Source organism: Callorhinus ursinus, unplaced genomic scaffold (genome assembly GCF_003265705.2).
Source record: "Callorhinus ursinus isolate GAN/ISIS: 27379988/994484 unplaced genomic scaffold, GSC_fseal_2.0 scaffold59, whole genome shotgun sequence".
Classification (NCBI taxonomy): domain Eukaryota; kingdom Metazoa; phylum Chordata; class Mammalia; order Carnivora; family Otariidae; genus Callorhinus; species Callorhinus ursinus.
In genome coordinates, this window is record NW_027397121.1 from 1,110,297 (window position 1) to 1,132,077 (window position 21,781).

Here is a 21,781-nt window from a genome sequence, read left to right on the forward strand (position 1 = left end):
TCCACTCTCACCACTGCTATTCAACATAGTATTAGAAGTCCTAGCCACAGCAATCAGACAACAAAAAGAAATCAAAGGCATCCAAATCGGCAAAGAGGAAGTCAAACTCTCACTCTTTGCAGATGATATGATACTGTATGTGGAAAACCCAAAAGACTCCACCCCAAAACTGCTAGAACTCATACAGGAATTCAGTAAAGTAGCAGGATATAAAATCAATGCACAGAAATCAGTGGCATTCCTATACACCAACAACAAGACAGAAGAGAGACAAATCAAGGAGTCTATCCCATTTACAATTGCACCCAAAACCTTAGATACCTAGGAATAAATCTAACCAAAGAGGCAAAGGATCTGTACTCAGAAAACTATAAAATACTCATGAAAGAAATTGAAGAAGACACAAAGAAATGGAAAAACGTTCCATGCTCATGGATTGGGAGAATCAACATTGTGAAGATGTCAATGCTACCTAGAGCAATCTACACATTCAATGCAATCCCCATCAAAATACCATCCACTTTTTTCAAAGAAATGGAACAAATAATCTTAAAATTTGTATGGAACCAGAAGAGACCCCGAATAGCCAGAGGAATACTGAAAAAGAAAAGCAAAGCTGGCGGCATCACAATTCCAGACTTCCAGCTCTATTACAAAGCTGTCATCATCAAGACAGTTTGGTACTGGCACAAAAACAGACACATAGATCAATGGAACAGAATCGAGAGCCCAGAAATGGACCCTCAACTCTATGGTCAACTTATTTTTGACAAAGCAGGAAAGAATGTCCAATGGCAAAAAGACAGTCTCTTCAACAAATGGTGTTGGGAAAATTGGACAGCCACATGCAGAAGAATGAAACTGGACCATTTCCTTACACCACACACAAAAATAGACTCCAAATGGTTGAAAGACCTAAACGTGAGACAGAAGTCCATCAAAATCCTAAAGGAGAACACAGGTAGCAACCTTTTCGACCTTAGCCGCAGCAACTTCTTCCTAGAAACATCGCCAAAGGCAAGGGAAGCCCGGGCAAAAATGAAGTATTGGGACTTCATCAAGATAAAAAGCTTTTGCACAGCAAAAGAAACAGTCCACAAAACCAAAAGACAACCGACAGAATGGGAGAAAATATTTGCAAATGACATATCAGATAAAGGGCTAGTATCCAAAATCTATAAAGAACTTATCAAACTCAACACCCAAAGAACAAATAATCCAATCAAGAAATGGGCAGAAGACATGAACAGACATTTCTCCAAAGAAGACATCCAAATGGCCAACAGGCACATGAAAAAGTGCTCAACATCGCTCGGCATCAGGGAAATCCAAATCAAAACCTCCATGAGATACCACCTCACACCCGTCAGAATGGCTAAAATTAACAAGTCAGGGAACAACAGATGTTGGCGGGGATGTGGAGAAAGGGGAACCCTTCTACACTGTTGGTGGGAATGCAAGCTGGTGCAACCCCTCTGGAAAACAGTATGGAGGTTCCTCAAACAGTTGAAATTAGAGCTACTGTTCGATCCAGCAATTGCACTACTGGGTATTTACCCCAAAGATACAAATGTAGGGACCCGAAGGGGTACGTGTACCCCAATGTTTATAGCAGCAATGTCCACAATAGCCAAACTGTGGAAAGAGCCAAGATGCCCATCGACAGATGAATGGATAAAGAAGAAGTGGTATATATACACAATGGAATATTATGCAGCCATCAAAAGGAATGAGATCTTGCCATTTGCAACGACGTGGATGGAACTGGAGGGTGTTATGCTGAGTGAAATAAGTCAATCAGAGAAAGACATGTATCACATGACCTCACTGATACGAGGAATTCTTAATCTCAGGAAACAAACTGAGTGTTACTGGAGTGGTTGGGGGTGGGAGGGATGGGGTGGCTGGGTGATAGACATTGGGGAGGGTATGTGCTATGGTGAGTGCTGTGAATTGTGCAAGACTGTTGAATCACAGATCTGTACTTCTGAAACAAATAACGCAACATATTTTAAGAAAAAAGAAAAAGAAGATAACAGGAGAGGAAGAAAAGGGGAGTATGTCAGAGGGGGAGAAGAACCATGAGAGATGATGGACTCTGAAAAACAAACTGAGGGTTCTAGAGGGGAGGGGGGGAGGGGGATGGGTTATCCTGGTGATGGGTATTGAGGAGGGCATGTTCTGCATGGAGCACTGGGTGTTATGAACAAACAATGAATCATGGAACACTGCACCAAAAATAATGATGTAATATATGGTGATTAACATAACAATAAAAAATTAAAATAAAAAAAAAGAAAAAGGCCTTTAGTTTGCCTACTTTGCAGATGAAAAACCTAAGGCCTATCGACAGATGTCAAACCGTTATAGGGTCACTCAGCGACCACCTGACAGACAGGGACTCTGCCCCTACAGCCCACAACTTCAATGGTGCCATTCCTCCACCTTCCTTTGCCAAGTACCCATCATGTTTGCATATTGTGAACTTTCACTTGATGTACTGCTTTGCAGGTGTCCCTATGAATTGGGTGTGTACACACTGATTTATAGACCAGACTGGGAATTATCAAGGGCAGGCCCTGTACCCCGACGAGTTCAGATGTATTATTTTCTCCTTTCTCTGTACTTTGCTACAGTATTTAGAGATCATGTCTCCACAATGCAGGGCCACTCAGTCAAGGCTGCCTCTCTGACATTTATCACAGACTTCACAGGAGCTAAGGTGTGCTCAAGGGAGCCTTCAGATGAGGGTAATGAGTAGTGTGGATGGAGGTGGAGCCAGAAGGCAAATGCTGGATCTCCAGCTAAGCGCATCCTCAGCGTCACTTGCTTATCCTTTGGGGCACTCAAGGCCAGCATCACGTGTGTCATGTGGATTGGGCTCGGATCAGGTCTCAAGTCCTCAGCCTGCCACCTGAGACCACCAGGTTCATTCAGTTCAAGGTAGACACATCCTCCATTCTCTGGACTGTAAAGTATTTAGAACATGACAAATAGCCAATCCTCAAGTCTCATTCCAAACATCTTCCTTTTCACAGCACAGAACAAAGTACCTGACCCATAACCATTAATATCTGTTCCTTCCTTCTTAGACCCCACTCCTGACTTAACCCATCCATGTCAGCCTCCTGGAGTCAACCAGTCCAAAAACAGCCCAAATTGCGCAAAAGCAATTCTAGCTTGAATCAAAGGGGACTTCCCATCATGCCTGGTCTCTCTAGTGACACAATGAATGCACACAGAAATATCCGACGCTCTAAATATTCTTGGATTGCCCCTCTACCTCCATTCCCTGCCCTTCTCTACTATGCTCCTGCCCAGAGGGCAGACCTCTCAAAAATGCATCACCCAGATTCCTGGGTTTTTTGTGCTCAGGGGATCCGGTCAGTGGGCAGCGACAGCAAGAGACTGGAGGATAGAAGGAACGAGATCTCAGGGGATTTTTCCCCCATTCCCTCTCTGCTAAGCCATGGGTCTGGCAGTAGTGGTGCTCCTCTAGGGCCACAGCTCTGGCCAAGCGGCCCTAACTCCTCAGCTTCAGCTGGCACAGGGCTTTGATAACACATTTCTCCCCCTTGCCTCTTCAGGTGCAGGGGTGTTAACATCTTCCTGCTGTTGCTCATCCCTGGGTGTCTCACATCTCCTCTAGGATCTGATCGCTCTGCAAATAGTCCTCTCATTACATTCCTATCAATTAAATCCTTTTGGGAGTGCCAACTGTTTCCGGCCCAGAGCCTGACTGACATAGCACCGCAATGTACATCCTCAGAGCAACCATCTACCCAGGATTTGCTCCAAAGAGTCCCAATTTTGTGTGATTTTCTTCCTTTTAATTCAAGCGAATTATATGATGTATAAATAAACAGGAGGTGCAGAGGAAAGCCACTCCCAGCTTTAGGCCCCAGTGCAAGCACCATACCAGCCAGATGAGGGGCTCACTGTTGCAGAACTGAGCACTGAGGTTCATGAGCTCGGTCAAGGACAGAGGCTGCAGAATAGAGGACAGGGCACTCAAGGTCAACATAGTTTGTGTCACTTAGATTGGGCTCGGACTAGATTCCAAGGGAGAGGGGACTGTAACAAAGAGTAAGGCTGAATCAACTGGATTTCAATAAGCACCCGAGAAGAAGCCAGCATGGCTTCATTGTCAAGTAAAAGAAAGTGAAAGAATTCCTGGGGGTGCACACTTTCCCACTTTGGGGCAGGATGTTTGCAAGAGGATCAGAGAAGTGGTTGTATTAATGAAAGTCAGAAGGATGGCAAACTTCATGGAAACCAGACAGTTATGGTGAGAGAGGGAGAGTCTTTCACCCTGGGGCAATGAGAAATACTTAAGACTGTTGGTCCCATGTCCTTATCAAAAGGATGTCAGGATGATGGTTGTGGCCACTTGCCAGCAGATGCAAGAAATCCCAGTAACTCCCAAGGAAGGGGTGGGAGAAGAGAAGGCTCCAGCAATCTGCTATACGGAAAATGAGCCAGAGAGTTGGTGTTTGGTTTCTATTAATATGACCCTATTTTGCATTTTACTAATATGTCAAATATGATCCCAACAAAGCCACATATCAGAAGAAAATAGGTCAGGATTTTTCGCTCAAAAACAGGGGTTACCACAGGGCCCAGTGTAGATGTCTGGAGAACAGCTCCTTTGAAGAGGATCGTATCTACCTAAAATTTCCCAAAAGAACCTAGAGCAAACAGGAAGTGCCTTCCTATTCAGTTTTCAGCATGCCTACTTGCCAATGGGTGGAGGAGACAGTTTAGGGGTTTGTGACCATTTTTTTAAAATTACCTTTTTTCAAATGAAAAGATATTTTAGCTATCTGAAGATATAGGTAGTAATAAAATAAACGTTTGTGTACCCATCACTCAGTATAAGATATAAAATCTTATAGGTTTAAATGGAGCTCCTTCATACCCCTTCCTGCCGGCCTTCCCAAGAGGGAGCTGCTTTTCTGAATTTACTGGTTATTCCAAACATGTTTTCATGCTTTACTTAAACATGAAAATATTTGTAAATAAAAGAATGTTATTTGGTATGATTTTAAATTCAATATTAATGACATCCTTTTACAATTTGCTTTTCCACTTAATATTATTATACCTCATGAGAACAGTCTATTCATTTTTTTCTCTGTAATCCATAGTATTCCATTGTATGCACATATCAAATTATTTAGCCAGTCTTCTGGGTAACAGAAATTGGGCTGGCTTTCTAACTCTTAAGAGCCATGCTTTTAACGAATATTCCTGAACACAGCTCCTTTCTGTAGGTGCCATATTTCCTCTAGATTTACCTAGGAATGAAACTGCTGGGTCATAGGGTAAGTGCATCTTCAGTTTTACTAGATAGTACCAAATTGCCCTCCAAAGTGTGCAAAAAGAAAAAAAAACAAGTACAAAGTAATAAAACAATACTTATTCTATATATTGCACTCTAAAACAAAACAAAACAAAACAAAAAAGTATGCATACCAATTTAACCCCCACCGTTAGTGAATGGGAGTTATCTGATGAGTGTGAAATTATGTCTCCCTGTGGTTTAAATAAGGTATTTCCGCAATTCCAAGCAAAGTTGAACATCTTTTCCTATGCTTATTATTCCACAGCATCATTTCACTGTTAGAATTACATTTGCATGCTCTGAAAATACAAAAGATTCATTCTTGTAATTTATCGAAGTCTGAGCAAGTTGGGTATTTCATCACTTCTTCACTGGAAAACTGGGAGAGGGAGGAAGAGCTGTGGATACAGGCAAAGGGAAGACTTCCCTTTGCATACTGGCTTTGAGACAGGAATTTTTCAAATGAGCCTGAACTTTAGAGATCAAGCACATGAAGCAGGAATTCCAACAGTCCCTGGGCAATGTAGAGAATACATCGTTTTAGACCTTGTCAACATTGTCCAGGAAAGGTTCAGAATGTTTTTGCTGTGCCCTTCACCTCTGTAAGACACACACTAGGTGGACACCATGAATGGACTGAAGGAACCATAGGAACCATCTGTCCATCTTCCTGCTGCAGGAAGCACCACGTATTTACCATTCCAACACATAAAATCGCTCCTCTAATAACACAAGCCTGAAAGGAGATTTCAGTTTCCTCACATTCCCAAATACTCTTTAGTGGAATCTAAATTTCTCTACTTTGAACACCTCCCTCTCATAGCATTGATGTCATAGAATAGTACTCTTCACTTCTAGATCTTTCCTTGACAACATGGTTAGTACTTTGAGGACTCATCTGAATGCCTCCTGTCCCTGGCACAAGGATGGATGAACTAGTTTGGAAATGCACAAGGGCCAGGACCATATCTTATTCAGCTTCAAAATTCTAGGAGACATTTGATTTATGTTTCTTAGGGGAAGGCATTTCTTCCCCTAAAATCTTTTCCAAGCCCGAAGACCACAGTAATCATGGAAATAGACCTTTTTGCTCAGGGCATAGAACTCTAGAAAATATCTTGGAAATCTTCTTTTCCATGAGTCCTTCCTTGACTTCTCCTGTCTCAAAACAATCATTCCTCCTCTATGTATTACATCAGTACCACATAGTCTCCTGTATCCCGATGGAAAGCAAATTATTTGGCAAACAACAATCACAAAGATTTACAGAGTACATACCATGTTCCAGGCACAATTTTAAGTGCGTTACAAGTATTAATTTTGTCCTCCTTTGGAGGTAAGTACTATTACTGTCCCCATTTTACAGTTGAGAAACTGAGTCTCAGGGAGGATACAATTCTAGACGTAGTCGGACTTAAAGTTGATGCTAGAAGTTTGACCCAGGACCCATACCAGAAGCCACTATGCTAACCAAAGCTACTGCTAGCTACACATACATAAGCAGTTCAAATGCTTCTTGCTGTTGTTCTAGTGAAAATGCAGCTGTGCGCTTAATGAGAAATTAATTATCCTTGGATCTTTATCTCTGACACCCACATCAAATCCCCAAGGCCCTGAAGAATTTGCTGATCCCTTTCTTATTTATTAATGAAAGCTCCCAGGCACATGGACAGGCCACATACGTACTGGGTCTGCCTCAATTGAGGCCAGTGAGGCCCCAGAGGGAGGCGGAGCAAATGTGGCTCACAGCGCCTCCCCCCTCCCCCGTCCCCGCACCAGTGCTCCTCAGATAATCCTTGAGCCACCACCACTGATAACTACACAGCACTTCGTACTTTTCATAGACCCTACATCAAAGACTCACTTCACTCCTATGCCACAGGTATTACCAGCATTTTCATTTTACACATGACAAAAATCCCCGGCTCAGAAATTCTAAATTGCCAAATTCCTTATCTAAGGAAGCTCGGCTAATTAAGTAGATGCTGATATTCAAACCTAGATCCTGACTTCGAATCCCATGATACAGCATTGTTTGCTACTCATTAAGTTGGTCCCTTTTATTTTTTGTCCTTGGTGTGTGCACACACCTGCATAACTGACTTCTCTCTCTGGACCAGTGGAATAGGAGTCAGATCAAAAAAAAGAGGAAAGCACTCTAAACTAAGCTCTTGTTCTATGAACGGTGAACGAATGAGCACATGGATAAATGATATATACAGTCAATAATGATTCCCTGGATGCTAACTCTGTGCCTGTCAACCAGCTAGGGACCACAAATACCACAGGGGCTAAAGCACAGCCCTAGCCTTCTAGGAGCTTCTAGTCTGTTAGCATATGCCTCTCAACGGTAACTAGATCTGTCAAAGGAAGCTCACCTTGACAGAGCCTCCTCTGAGTAAGGAATGGTGTGCAGAGGGGAAGAAGAAAACCAGACCCTGTTTTAGCATAAACAGGAGCCTAGAAGTACATTGCGTCGGGGAAAACTCCAGACAGACAGTGTTCAGAAAGAGTTATAAAGCACCTGTAGGCCCCACTGACCAGGACAGCAATGTTCATTCAGCCTCCCAGTTGACCCGGGACAGAGGCAAAGGATGCCTGCTGCTTCCCCAGTGTCCCATCCAGTGACCCTTTCACTCTTGAAAGAGTCCTGGTTTAGACAGTAAATTACATGGTCATCCTTGCCTTCCAGGAAATTTATTACCTTTTCCAACAGCCCCCGGGCAGGAAAACAATTTGGCTTCTCAAGGTCATTGAGTTGCCTTCTTTCTGCTCCTTGTTACAGAGCTTCTCCTCACAGCCACCATCCCGGAACCAGCACAGGCTCAAGGGGCACAGCCCCCACATTGGTGTCTGTGTTTCCGCTCAGTGTTAACACTGAAGCCAAAACCATTCACCATCAGATGCCCAAATGCACAAGCTGTAGATTCAAGCATATCTGTCTTACAGCCTGGCTCTGAAAGTTTCTTGCTGGGTGACAAGCCACTCAACCCCTCTGAGCCTCAGTTACCTCATCTATAAGAGGGGTAATGACACCCAACTCATGTCATGGGACTGCTGTGGGAAGCAGTATAAGTGAAAACACCCAGCACAGTACCTGGTCTAGGACACACCTACCTGCAGCAGGCTTTCTGGAACACATGAGCTCCCAGAGGTCAAGGGTGTGAAAGATATGAACATCTCAGGAACCCCAGTGTATTGCTGGGACTCAAGCCCCTGTCCTACCAAGTGGGAGCTGCTTATTCATCTTTACAGAAAATGGAAACCATGGCATGACCACTTCATAAAACTGACGGTCCTCCTGAAGCTGACCACACACATTCCCTAGGATCTAGCATTTCCACTCCCGAGACATACCAACAGGAATGCATTCATAGGTTCACCCAAGGACAAGTGCACAAATTCTCCTAGCAACACTGTTCACAACAGCCCCGAACTTAGAAACCAACCCTATGCCCATCAACAGAAGGGTGGATGCAGAAAATATGTTATGTCACATAACGGAATACTACACAACAGTGAGAACTAAAGTTCCACACAACAACACTATGCTGAGCAAAAGGAGCCAGACAAAAATGAGTACACACCGTATGATCCATTTATATGACATTCAAGAATAGGCAAACCTAATCCACAGTGTTAGAAGTCAGGATTATGGAAGGGTAGTAGCCAGAAGAGGGCATGCATGCTGGGCTTCTCAGTGCAGAGACAGTGGAGGGGGCTTTAGAATATTCTGTTTCTTAAAAAAAAAAAAAAAGAATTCCCAACACCAAAAAAAAAAAAAAAGAATATTCTGTTTCTTGATCTGGATGCTGGCTACACACAGGTGTGGTTCGGTGAAAATCCACCAAGCTTGAGCTATATAATTTATAAGCTGTGTATTTTTCTGAATCATCTTGAACTTCAATAAAAAGTTTTAAAAACTTGAAAATGCAAAATATATTTCCTTTTGCAGTAGAGAGTTGATCAGACGAAGTAGGCAGTTGACACTTAGCAAAAGGCAGTAGGATATTTCATTGAATAAATGTGTGTTGCCCCCTCTGCCCTCCCCATGCTGTGCCAGGCACTGTGCAGGATGCTGTGCAAACAGAGATAATGAGACTGGGTCCCTGTTCTCCTTCATGAACATCGTTAACATTTCATAGTGTTCTCTACGTGTCAGCCATGGTTTCAAGTAGTTCCCTCCTCTTTTTCTCTTTTTACCAAATCATTCATGAACTTCACCCTCATCACAACCCATTTTACAGATAAGGTAACTAAGGCACAGAGAGGTGAAGTAACTCGTGCATGGACACACAGCTAGTAAGAACTGGAACCTGAATCTGAGCCCAGGGCTGGTGCTCTGACCGACAGCCTTCTCCTCAGAAATCTGGTCTCTGGGCTCTGTTAGCCCTGGCTCCCATTTAGACAGCTGCACACATCGATAACATGACCCCTGTTCAGGGCAGCAGTGATGGAGAAGGATCGACTTTGTGTCTTGGAAAGGCAGTTCCTAACTCTGGGTGGTGGCCAGCCCCCTGCCACATGACAGGTGACACACTGATAAATATATTGACAGAGATTTAAAAAGGGAAGGTTAAAATGGCTTGGCCTTTCCACTGCCCCAAGTCCACAGAAACTCTGAATTTGCTTCAAACTGACTTCAAAGCCACCTCAGGCAGTGTGGAAATACTGACCGATCTTCCTGCTGACCCAGAGTCACTCCCTTCCCTCACTGCCTGGTCCTGGGACCTGGAGGCTGGGGACTGTGGTGTCTGGGAGGAAGTGAGGGAGGGTTGACGTGGACCCCCAGGAATGTGGTCAGACGTTGATCTGTGAGTCTAGGTCCCGGAGTCTGGTACATCAAGCATCCATCCCATAGGCAAGCTTTACTTCAGCACTCGGGCAGGTGATCAGTGTATGTGACCCAAAAGGCAGAAGGTTCAACACTGCACTGAAGCCTGCCTGTGCTTAGGACAAAGCAGAGTGAAACGGACACCCCTATGGGAGGGTCAGATTGGGCAGAGATCCATGCAGGCCTGGGTTCTCTGAGACTGCACCCCACTTTGTGTTACAGAAGCACTAGTAATATGGAAAGGAATTCCCAAAGGGCAACTTGTCCAGCCCCCCTTCCTCTGGTCATGCTTCTACCGACCTACACCTACACCCCTCAGCCTTGCATAGGGGGAAGTGTGGCAGGGGCAAATGCAAGTTAGGCAATAAAAATAAAAATGCTTGCTCCATCTGTCCAGTTAGGACACAACACGCTATTTGTAGGGAAATCAGTTGGGTCTCACCTAGAAAACAGACAGAGCACAAGAAAAAAATACACTTTTTCATATTCCAACACAGCCGCCAATGATTACCTAGAAAATAATGGGCTGTTCCAAAACGATTTCATATGAAAGAGTCAAAATTTCTGGAGCAGGTAGGGGGTTATTCGGAAGGGCTCTTGGAATCATTCCCCATGGGACAGAGGGACGGACAGGAGGGAGCACAGGGCAGAGGGAGAAGTGCAGTTGCCAGGCCCCAGTGAAGGCCTCAGTCAGCCCCCACAAGGAGCCCTGAAGCTGGGATGCCCTTTAGAAACTCCCTGCATTGGTACAGAGGGGCCAGGCCTTCAACGCTCCTGCCATCATTGGATGCAGGTGACCCAGAAGGGGAGCATAGGCAGGAGTGACGGTGGGCAAGGCAACTCTCTTCAGCTGAGGCAGGTCCAAAGTGGGCTGGCCGCTGGGGTCAGTCCTGAGCAAGGGTCAGGGCAGCACAGCATACGTCCGCCACTCGGGGGTCTGGGCCCAGTCAGGCGACCTGAGTGCAGAGTCTGCACAGCTGACCATTACACGCTGCTGTCTCACCTGTTCCCGTGAGGACAGGCCTCCCATCTAATGCATCAGTCTTTGATACTTCCTGCTGCATTCCAGCACAGTCAGAGATGGAGGAGAACTAAGCAGGAAAGGCTAAATCTGATGGGGGGGGGCAGCCACAGGGCCCAGTGCTTGATAGCTTCCCCAGGGGACCAAGGAGGGCCACACAAAGCACGCAGTCCTATCCAAGATGGTCACCAGGCTAGGTACAGCAATCACTCAGCCTGTGTGCCAGAATGCAGCTTTTCTGGGTGATGGATGCTTGGTATGTCAGGAGCAGGGACCCAAACTGGTGATCATCCAGGATGAAACCATGTTTAATAACTGACTGATGGAAAAATAAATATCCCTACAAGAATGGCATGATCTCAAATATATAGAGGTGTGTGTGTGTGTGTGTGTGTGTGTGTGTGTGTGTGTGTGTGTGTCGGCCTAAAGAAATCAGAAAAAAATAAAAAAAAGCTTGATGCACGGCTAGGGTAACCTGATAGATGATCAAGGGGAAGAAAAGTATGCTGCAGAGTAACGTGCAAAGTTAGATTCAGTTCCGTGAAAAACAAACATGCAGACTACACTACCACTATACCTGCATATGCACCAGTAGGTATTTGTGTCAATAAAGTCAAAGGGAAGATGGCTTAATTCTGGGCTACTAACATTAATGCCGAGGGTGTGGAGGGGGCTGTTATTCATTCTCCACTTGTCTTTTTGTTTTTCTGCATGATATTGATTCACTTGTTTAAGCAAGTAAGAATTATTCAGAATTTGGAAAAATCAAAGAATATGCTTTTAAAATGATCAGCATAGTGCCAGGTGCAGAGTGGGATCATATATAAAAGTATTTCATTCCCCCTCCCTGCCCCTCACCTCAATTAAGTAGCTCTGAATAGTTCACTGGGGGTTGATCAAAAGGCCAAGATTTTTCTGTGCCCTCCTCTTAATCATTAGAAGACAACTTTACTTTAGTATTCTTCCATGCACAATATGTATCCGCCATCAAAATAAATCTGCCACTAAAATCTGTAAAAATTATGCAACACATTCTGTAGTCAAATGGCAATGCTGTGAATTATCTGCTGTTTGCTATTATCCATAACCATGCTTCTCTATGACTGAGCTAACGAAAGCCGACCATGCCAAGCCAACTCCCAATTATCTTGGCGCACATACATGCAAAGCCCAGAGAAGCCAAAACCCAACTTTTCACCACATCTGCTGACAAGAAGCCAAAAGGTTGGTTTTATGTTTCTTCCTTCTTTCCCGGTCCCTGGCTGCCCCTTAGGAGAGGTGTTCCGGAGGCGGGAAGCAGCAGAAAGCACAGGGGTGAGGACACAAGGGTCCCCACAGGCTATGAACTGAGTGGTTCTTCTCCATAGGGTGGGCTGTGGGGATCTGCTCTTGCAATCCCATTAGCACCTGGGTAAGCTTTACTCACTCCTCAAGAGTTAATTCAGATATCACTGAGTTGAATCAAGGATCTAACTGACATTATTTGGCTACCAGGTGTGGAGTCAACATTGCAATTTGACTTTGATGAGCTCCACACATGGAGAAGGCATGAAGGAGACTCAGTTCTTATCTGCTAATCCAACGGGTTAGATGTTGTGACAGAGCTGGGTGCCATGTTTGTGGGAGTCAAGAGGAAACACTGATTGGGGGAAGCCTTGCAGAGGGTATTTGAGAGAGAAGCAGACACCTGAGTGAGCCTGGCAGGTAGACAGGACTGGGGAAGGGCCTTTCAGTCTATGAACTGAGCAAGGGTGCAGAGGTGGGATATGCTTATGACCAGACTGAGTGCAATAAAACCTAAGTGAACCCGGGAGGAATGATGGGGATTGCTGGTCAACACAACAGACATTCAGGAGCACCTCACTCACACACCCAGGAGCCTGACCTGTGTTGGCTTGAAAGGACACTCTTTATCTCAGAAACCTGAGAAACTCGTTTTTCTTCAACACACCAGCTCACCATCTGATTCTTTTAGCCCACCACATCCCTTATTTCTGTCCAAAATACTGGATTTGGATTTTTACTTTAATCTATTTCCTTTTCCTTTCACTTGGTTAATTGCCAGTAACTACAACCATGACAGCAACGGCCAACATTGGTTGAGTTCTTCCTCTAGGCCAGAGGCTGACAATCCTTTCAACCATCCTGCGAGGGATGTGCGATTTATTATCATCCCCTTTTTTCAGGTTAGAAAACTGAGACTCAGGGAGGTAAATAATACACAAGGTCTTACACCAGGTAAGTGGGGGAGCCAGGAAGCAAACACAGGTTTGCCTGATTCTAGAACCCATATTCTTGACCACCATGCTGTCCTGTCCCTCCACAAGATATACCCTCTGTCCCTGTCTGAGATCCAGAGCAGGAGCCATCAAACCTTTTCTGTTAAAGGGCCAGACAGTATTTTCAGCTCTGTGAGCCTGAGAGTCTCTGTCACGACACTCAACTCTTGCCCTTTTAGTGCGAAAGCAGCCACAGAGAATCTATCAAGAACTGTCATGGCTATGTTCCAATAAAACTTTACTTATAAAACAAGGTGACAGGCTGGATTTTGGCTGTTGAAATTGCTGGCTCCTAATCTATTGTAGTTTGGTTCATTCATTCATTCATTCATTCACATAGCCAAAGTTCACTGAGTGATTTACCTTGTGCCCCGCACAGCTCCACGTTATGGGGCTGCAGGGAACACCACACAAGTGCCCGCCCTCTTGAAGCTAAAATCCAGGCAAAGTGGTAGCTGGTTTGTGTTTGTTTGTTTTTTTTAACCCGTGCCTGACACCCTAAATCTTAACGTTGGTACTCTCCACTCTTCACTTAGACCTTAGGAGGTCTCACCTACACTTTGGATCACTTGGGGAATTATCAAGGCAAAACTATCCATGCCTGTGGAAAGAGCCAAGATGTCCATCGACAGATGAATGGATAAAGAAGATGTGGTATATATACACAATGGAATATTATGCAGCCATCAAAAGGAATGAGATCTTGCCATTTGCAACGACGTGGATGGAACTGGAGGGTGTTATGCTGAGTGAAATAAGTCAATCAGAGAAAGACATGTATCATATGACCTCACTGATATGAGGAATTCTTAATCTCAGGAAACAAACTGAGTGTTGCTGGAGTGGTGGGGGGTGGGAGGGATGGGGTGGCTGGGTGATAGACATTGGGTAGGGTATGTGCTATGGAGAGTGCTGTGAATTGTGCAAGACTGTTGAATCACAGATCTATACTTCTGAAACAAATAATGCAACATATGTCAAGAAAAAAGAAAAAGAAGAAGATAGCAGGAGGGGAAGAATGAAGGGGAGTAAGTTGGAGGAGGAGATGAACCATGAGAGACGATGGACTCTGAAAAACAAACTGAGGGTTCTAGAGGGGAGGGGGTGGGGGAATGGGTTAGCCTGGTGATGGGTATTAAAGAGGGCACATTCTGCGTGGAGCACTGGGTGTTATGCACAAACAATGAATCATGGAACCCTACATCAAAAACTAATGATGTAATGTATGGTGATTAACATAACAATAAAAAATAAAAAAAAACTATCCATGCCTGGGGCCCCACTCCCCACAGATTCTAATTTAATTGGTCTGGGGTGGGCCCAGGTTTTGAGACTTTTACAAGCTTCCCAGGTGATTCTAAAGAGCAGCCAGGGTTGTGCCCCATTGCCTGGGGAGCTGTTCCTCTATTTCCTCCACTCACTTACTGTGGGAAATAAGGTAAGTCTTTTAAGCCCTTTTAAGAGTTTGAGCTGTAAAATATGGTCAATGCCAATCTCATAGGATTGTTCTAAGGATGAAATGAGGCCACATGCTTTTCAAACTGTAGGCTGTTACGCAAAGGTAAGGTACTGTTGTCATCGTGCCATTATTATTCGGTCTCAATGTTAGGTACTGCCTCAATGATTTCTCTCCCCAGTGTTGACTTTGATTCTTTGAACCAAGACCGCATTTGGGATTTCTAAAACACGCTCTATGGAGAGTTCACTAATAGCCCGAGTTCGTGGGTCAGTGAGTTGGTGGCCTTTCCTTTCTTCCCATAGAGGATCACATGGGGCTGCCGTTTGTTTGGCATGGGGAACACGGACCTGTGCCGCCCCACTTTTGTATTAAAGGTCTCCATCTCTAGCCTGAGATTAGCTGAACTTTGAGCACTGCTGTTAAGTCTTGAATAAGTAGCTTATTTGCTTTGACTTGTGGACAAATGTCCAAACCCATGTACTTTCTTGAGCTTAGAACCAGAGGGGGATAAGTCACTAACATTTTGAGAAGCACTGTGTAGTTTGCTAGATCCTACCCATATATTATTGCGTCTCATCTTCAGAACAAGCCTGGGAAGTGAGAAGAGTCATTGTTTTCATTTGACAGATGAAGAAGGATCAGAAAAGATGAAAACCTTGTGACCTGCTGGTGCTGAACTCAAATCTGAATCTACGTGATTCTGAGCCTCCTTCCACAGAACCGCGAGGCATCCTACAGATAACTCAGCTCTGCTCTGGCCAGGACCCAAAGAGATACCAAACTGCCTAAAGTTGATATTTTCCGGGTACTTTTTGTTCTTTGCTTTGCTTTTTTTTCTGCAGATGGGAGCCCCAGAAAGAACCCCACAACACCTGCTAAGACCTTAGTCTGATAAACCTTGCACATTACTGGCAGAATGACACACACAAGTCCAAAGAAAAATCATTCCCTCTCTGCATAGCATCCTGACAGTGCAGTTTTATAACCTCATAATGAAAGACAAAACAAACAAACAAACAAACAAACCAAAAAATGTGAGAAAGGAGCTGGAGAACTAGATACTGCCAGGAGTGAGGAATTCACTGACCCCCAATCTGGGCCATCTCAAGAGATGTTGGCCACGGGCTGAGCCTCTTAAAAGCTGAAAAGTCATCCCAGGCCATGGTTAAAGAGAGAGCTTGAACAAAACAGAAACAAATGTGACCTTCAACATCTTAAATGTCAACTTGATGGATAACTTAGAAGCTCTGAGATGGGCCAGGAGAACCTACAGCTGCTCTCTCCAGCATCCGATGCTCCTTCTGTCTGTCAGACTAGCCACTGCCCGAGACAGTGTATCAATCGGGGGCTGCCTCCCCACCCCATACACACCAGAGATACTTATGGATAGCTTCCGTACTTTACAACCCATCAGAGTCTCCCCTTACTCTGACTCGAGCACCCTGAGGAGCAGTGGCTGCCTAACCGATCTCGGACCTCAGGCTGGTTCTTCGAGACTCACCTAGCTCTTGAACTTCTGGTCCCACCCCCACCAGACATATACCACTTGCTCGGCTGCCATCCTCCCTCCTGAGAGATCTCCAACACAAAAGTGGTTTCCAGGCCAAATACCCAGGATGCCTGTCACCTCTTCACACTGCTCAAGGTAACAGACCAGGCATGCTCACGGATCATCCCCACTGGTCACCTTCTCTAGAGGGAGGAAATGAGGGTGACTGGAGCCGTGGGACTGCCACCCACTGGCCTACAATAATGGAAAACCTGTAGCTAGATTTGGGGAGAGGTCCTTTCCAAAACACATGGACTCCTGATGGCTGAAAAATGAAGAAATAAAATGATGCTATTCCCTTCATTTAAGGACCCACAACATCGCTAGCTCTGTTCTTAGTCCTTTTGCATAAATATCATTTGTGTAATAACCTTGTGAGGTCATTATCCCCATTTTACGGATGAGGAAGCTGAGGCTCAGAAGGAATAAGTACTATATATCCCAGGTTCCTAATTCTTTCCCAGGGCCATCTTCTCTGAGGTCCACACTCTCTCCGCTGTGCTGGGGTGTGTCTGAAGTCCAGAGCTGAAGGACTCTGGCTGTGGGAGCTCCTCTGTTATCAAAGCCAACTTGTTCTTCCTGCCAGGTGCATCTGCCCTTCGGACCTTTGGGAGAGAGCCTGAGGATGCTGGTCTCAGAGATAACCCAAGAGCAGGCCAGACGCTGGAGCTGACAGAAGAGGCAATGAGATCAGCCCAAGCGTCAGTGGCCTGGGAACCCGACCTGGGTCTGAAGTTGGTGACACATCTCCCAGAGCAAACCCAGAAAGGTCAGAACCCCATGGATGCTCCAGAGAAACCCCACATGATGAAAGAGTTGCAAGCCCAGTTCTTGCCCTCAGCCCTCCCTGGGACAAGAGTGTTTCTCAGAGTCTGCCTCCTGTGGGTCCCCCGTGTTCCCGAGTCTTCAGCCTTCTATTTGCATGTAGGGGGAATGAGTGGGAACATTTAAAACTGGCACTTCCATTGGCTCCACTAAAATCAAAGAAACAAGAGTCTGCCTCATTGCTTATCTTTGTAGCCTCCCGACCACCTGCCTTTAGGCTCGCCCTCTTCTTTACCCCTGGGTCCAGCGCTCTTTGGTGAGAGGAAGAGTTTAACCTGTTTAGTTTCGAAAACTCTGAGGGCGGGGGGTTGGGAAAGCAGACTGGGGAGAGAACATGTTCCCACAGAAAGCAGTAGGCTTTCCACCTCCCCCACACTCACCAAAAGAAAACACATTCACAGGCCTTCCTACTGGTCCTGCCCTCTCCGCCTCCCGCTTCCTGAACTCCTGACTTTCTTCTGAGTGCTAAGGCCCAGGAGAAGTTTCTCTCCTCTTTCTGTCCTGTTGGGGGCACGAGTATTCACTCAGCATCCAGGGTCTGGGGGAAAAGCTCTGAAAACTCTGGGAGTTAGGAGCCAGAACATGCGACAGGAGCGGGCAGCAAGACAATAATAGCACAGTTGTCTTTTGTAAGGAAGAAACAGGAGTCGGCTGCAGCTCCCAGCACAGAGGAGACATGGGCTGTTTGTGCTTTCATGCCCGAGGCCAGGACCGTCCCCGCACAGCCACGAAGGCATAAACATGTGCCTGCACGTGCATCTCGAGGTACCCAGCTAGCCCTGTTTACACGTACTTTTGTTTACACTGCCCTTGGGATGGTTTCTCTCTTCTTCATAACATTCAAGTTGAAGACACAACTTCCGAAGTGAAACGAGCCTTTCTGACAGTGCTGTCTAATCAGTCTTTTACACCACTTCCCCAGGGGTCAATTTGTATAAGTTCTAAAATCCACCCCGAATCTCGAACTTCCTGTGGGTCCGTTCTTATATCCAGATGTCCTCCCTGTCCCTTCATTCCTTCATTTTTCTAGGACACAGGGAGAGTCCGGCAATCTTCCTCCCACCCAAACATTGTAGGGTGGCTCTATTGCAAAATATAAAACCAGAGACCCCGTGAAGGCAAGGCGGAAAGGGCTCTCTTTGTGGTGGCCCCTGGTTCTTGGGTCCAACTACTGACATCCAGCACCGTGCATGGGGCAATTCAGGGCTAGCCGAGCCCTACAGCCCGCACCCCCTTCCGCCCACTCTGAGAGCACAATCCCCCCTCTACTTCCTAGGGAAAATCCACTCCCTCCAGCAGCCCACTTTTCAGAGAAATCCAAGAAACTGACACCAAACCCGGAAGAGGGGAAACACAAAACTAAACTCTTGAAAGATGGGAAGTTGCTTTCATTCCCATGGAGACTTTAAGGAAAACCGCCAGGGACTCTTTCCTGGAGAGGGGAATTTTCCTTCCTACCTTCCCAGGAACTTTGCAAATCCACCACAGAGCCGTGAAAAAGTGGCCAAGGCAGAGAAAGAAGAGTTAAATCAAGCCCAGGCCTCAGCAATCTGTGTTCAATTTTGATAAAAATCTCTCTCCCTCTCTCCCACCACCCCCCTTCCTCCACTCCACAGTTCAGACATGTCTCTTTATGTTAGGAGCTTGCATCTTGTTTGGGGCACCGCAGCGCTCCCCGAGAACCGGGCTCGTTCCTCCTGGTGGGCCCATGTGGCAGACGCATCCCTCCGACTCCCGGGGCAGGACTGGCCACCGCACCCCAGTGTCCTGGCCAACGCAGCCTCCTCCTCCTCAACCTCCTTACAATTACCTGCCTCCAGACCGGATCCTTCCTTCCTCAGTTAAGTCAAAGTCCCATTGCCTGGCGATGTCAGGGCCCCAGCAGGAGGCTGGGCAGCTGCGGCAGGTGCTGAGGTCCCCAGAGTCAGGACCCCCTTTCTGGGATGCTCCTTCCCCTCGCCTAAGGTCCCACTGCGGCTGAGAGCAAGAACCTCCCGCTCCCTCTGCCCTGCCTGCTGGCCAGAGGCCAGACTTGCAAGTGGGAGCTGGGGCTGGGCACAAGCTGAGCCGGGAAAAGCCACCACCAAAAAGTTGTCAGTTTGGGGGATACCGTCTATGTTCGTCCACTTGTGACAACAAGGAATCAGATTTCAAAGCCACACACACAAAAAAAACAAAACATTTTTTTCCCTAAGTTTTCCAAAGACATTTCCTGTGTCCAGATGTGCCAATACAGACAGACAGAGACACACACGCAAATCACACCCGGACGCGCACAGACACGCACACAGGCCCCGGGAGCCCACTCAAAGACCGGTGGCTCCTGCAAACACTTTGCAGAAACAAAACAAGCAGCCTGCTGCGGAGCGGCCGCCTTTCCAGTCCCCTTTCAGCGCTGCAAAGAAAGCGGGGAGTGGGGGGGAGAAGTGTGGAGGTGCCGGCAGAAAGCGCCCGCCGCCCCGCCCGGCCCGGCCCGGCGCGAAGCGGAGCAGAGGCAGGGCCGCGCACTTACTCCGAGGACCCCATGGCGCGGCCGCCGCTCCCCGCAGCCCCGAAGCCGCCGCCGCCGGCCGCCGCTCGCCCTGGCTCCTCTGGGCGCCCCCGGGCTCCGAGAGCGGGGCGGCGCGGCTCCCCGCCCGGCCGGCCCGCGCCCCCGCCCGCCCCGCTCTGACGTCAGGCGTCTTGGAGCGGGATATTTATGGCAAAGATCCTCTGAACGTTCCCTAGGTAGAGTTCTGATTGCAGTTCCTTGGGATTTGTAATTTTCACACTTTCAGGCAGAAAGGAGGGGAGGGAGGAAGGGCGAGCGCGGCCGGCAGGGCGAGGCAGACAATGAGGGTAGCTGTTTCCAGCTTTGGCAGGGAGCCTTCTCAGGGCTCCCTCTGTTTGGGAAACAAGGGAGGGTCAAGGAGGCAAGAGTGGCGACCTGGGCAGCGGGTTTCGGGCTGCTCCCCTGGGGAAGGGGCGAGAAGACCTGGTCTGAGCCGGCCGTGGGGGGTCAGGTGCTGGGGGATGCCTCTCGTTCCCCAAAGTGTTCCTCCGGGGGACCAGAAGTCCGAGGAAGGTGCTGGGGCAAGGACGGAGATAAATCAGGCAGACCAGAACAGCTAATTAGAAGCCCCGGTCCACACCCTGACAACTTTTCCATTTCTTCTTTGGGAGTGTGTATGTATAAAAAAAAAAAAAAAAAAGTTTATTTTTATTAAATTACTTTCCACACTCCCTGCCTCTGTATAGCTTTTTCAACTCAGTGCCAGTCAATTCATCTTACTTCACTGCTTATATACAGAGTTTGAGCCGTTTACAATAGCTCTTATTCATACTTTTAAAAAAAATTACTTTTAATTTTTTTTTCTTAAATGTGATGGTGATCCATCTCCTTGACTCCACTGGAAATCGCCTCAGTCAAGAACAAGCTTGTCCTCCATGACTGGCACCATGGTCAGGGTGAGTATTTGATCTCTGTGCCCTCCCCTGCCCCCAATCCCAGTAGCGTGCAAGCCAAGGGTGCCCCCACTAGGTGATGACCTTTGCAGAGTTTTGTAGGTGTTTAGGACTGGGTTCTAGTGGTCATCTGTCCCTCCACCCAGCTAAAGGGGCTTAAGAAAATGGCTTGGCTTAAGAACCATCTTTCAAGAGTGGAAAAAACAAGGTATAATGCTTTATCCTTCATGATTCCCACAGACTGGAGAATAAACATAAATGTGATTCACATGATTGGACAAATTGCTTCTGTAGTTCCATAACAGAAATGTGTAGGTATTCAACTCCCCGTTAATAGGAAGGAGCATGGATAACCGCAAAACATCACTAAAAAAACACAACTCTGGTGAACTTTCCATTAGCCCAGATGGGGTAGAGGTGGGGGGATGCCTTAGCCACAGTTATAGTGCAGCAGGGATTCAAGGAGTTGGAATGTGTTTACCCCTTTGGCAGGAGCTGGTTAGGGCTGATTGCCAGAAGGAGCCAAGTCTTGGGGCTGAGCCTCTCGGTGGGGGACAGCCAGAATGTTCTGGTCCAAGCCGCAGAGGGCCCACAGCCCTGCTGTTTGGTCGCTGTCAGTTTGCTCTCCTGAGCATGACATCCCACTGCCACCTCCCTCCATCCCCTTCCTCACATCAGGGCTCCCCTGGCAGGATGAGCTCTGCTAAGAAATGGCTTCCAAAAGCCATTGACAGACCCCCTTCTCCCTTGCCTTCCTCAACTAAAGAAACTGGAAGTCTATAATATTCACTGCCCTGGACTCCCTGGTAGCTTGGGATAGCTAAGAAACCCAGTTCTGGCCAGTGAGTTGGCATGCAGAAGGTAAGAGTCAGCTTCCAGAAAAACTCTTTTAGGAAAAGGTCAGATTCAGATGGCATGCCCCCACAACTTTTTGACACTCCCTATTCCTTCTTCCACCATTTCTTATCTTTTGGACATGATGCCTGGAGACACAGCAGCCATCCTGTAACCTTGAGAACAAAAGCC

General features: G+C 46.7%; 1 protein-coding gene across 4 annotated transcripts in view; it reads right to left on the minus strand.

Moving 5' to 3' along the window:
* DAAM2 (dishevelled associated activator of morphogenesis 2) overlaps nucleotides 1–19,965 on the minus strand; it is a 140,040-nt gene extending 120,075 nt beyond the window's left edge. For 3 of the 4 annotated variants that reach the window (XM_073884961.1, XM_025862540.2, XM_073884958.1), the window contains exon 1: nucleotides 19,122–19,285. The gene's annotated coding sequence lies outside the window, so the exon portion shown is untranslated. Of the gene's footprint in view, nucleotides 1–19,121; nucleotides 19,286–19,823 lie in introns of those variants that run through there. The other variant, XM_073884962.1, reaches the window with a different exon arrangement.
* Between the last annotated feature and the right edge of the window lie 1,816 nt (nucleotides 19,966–21,781).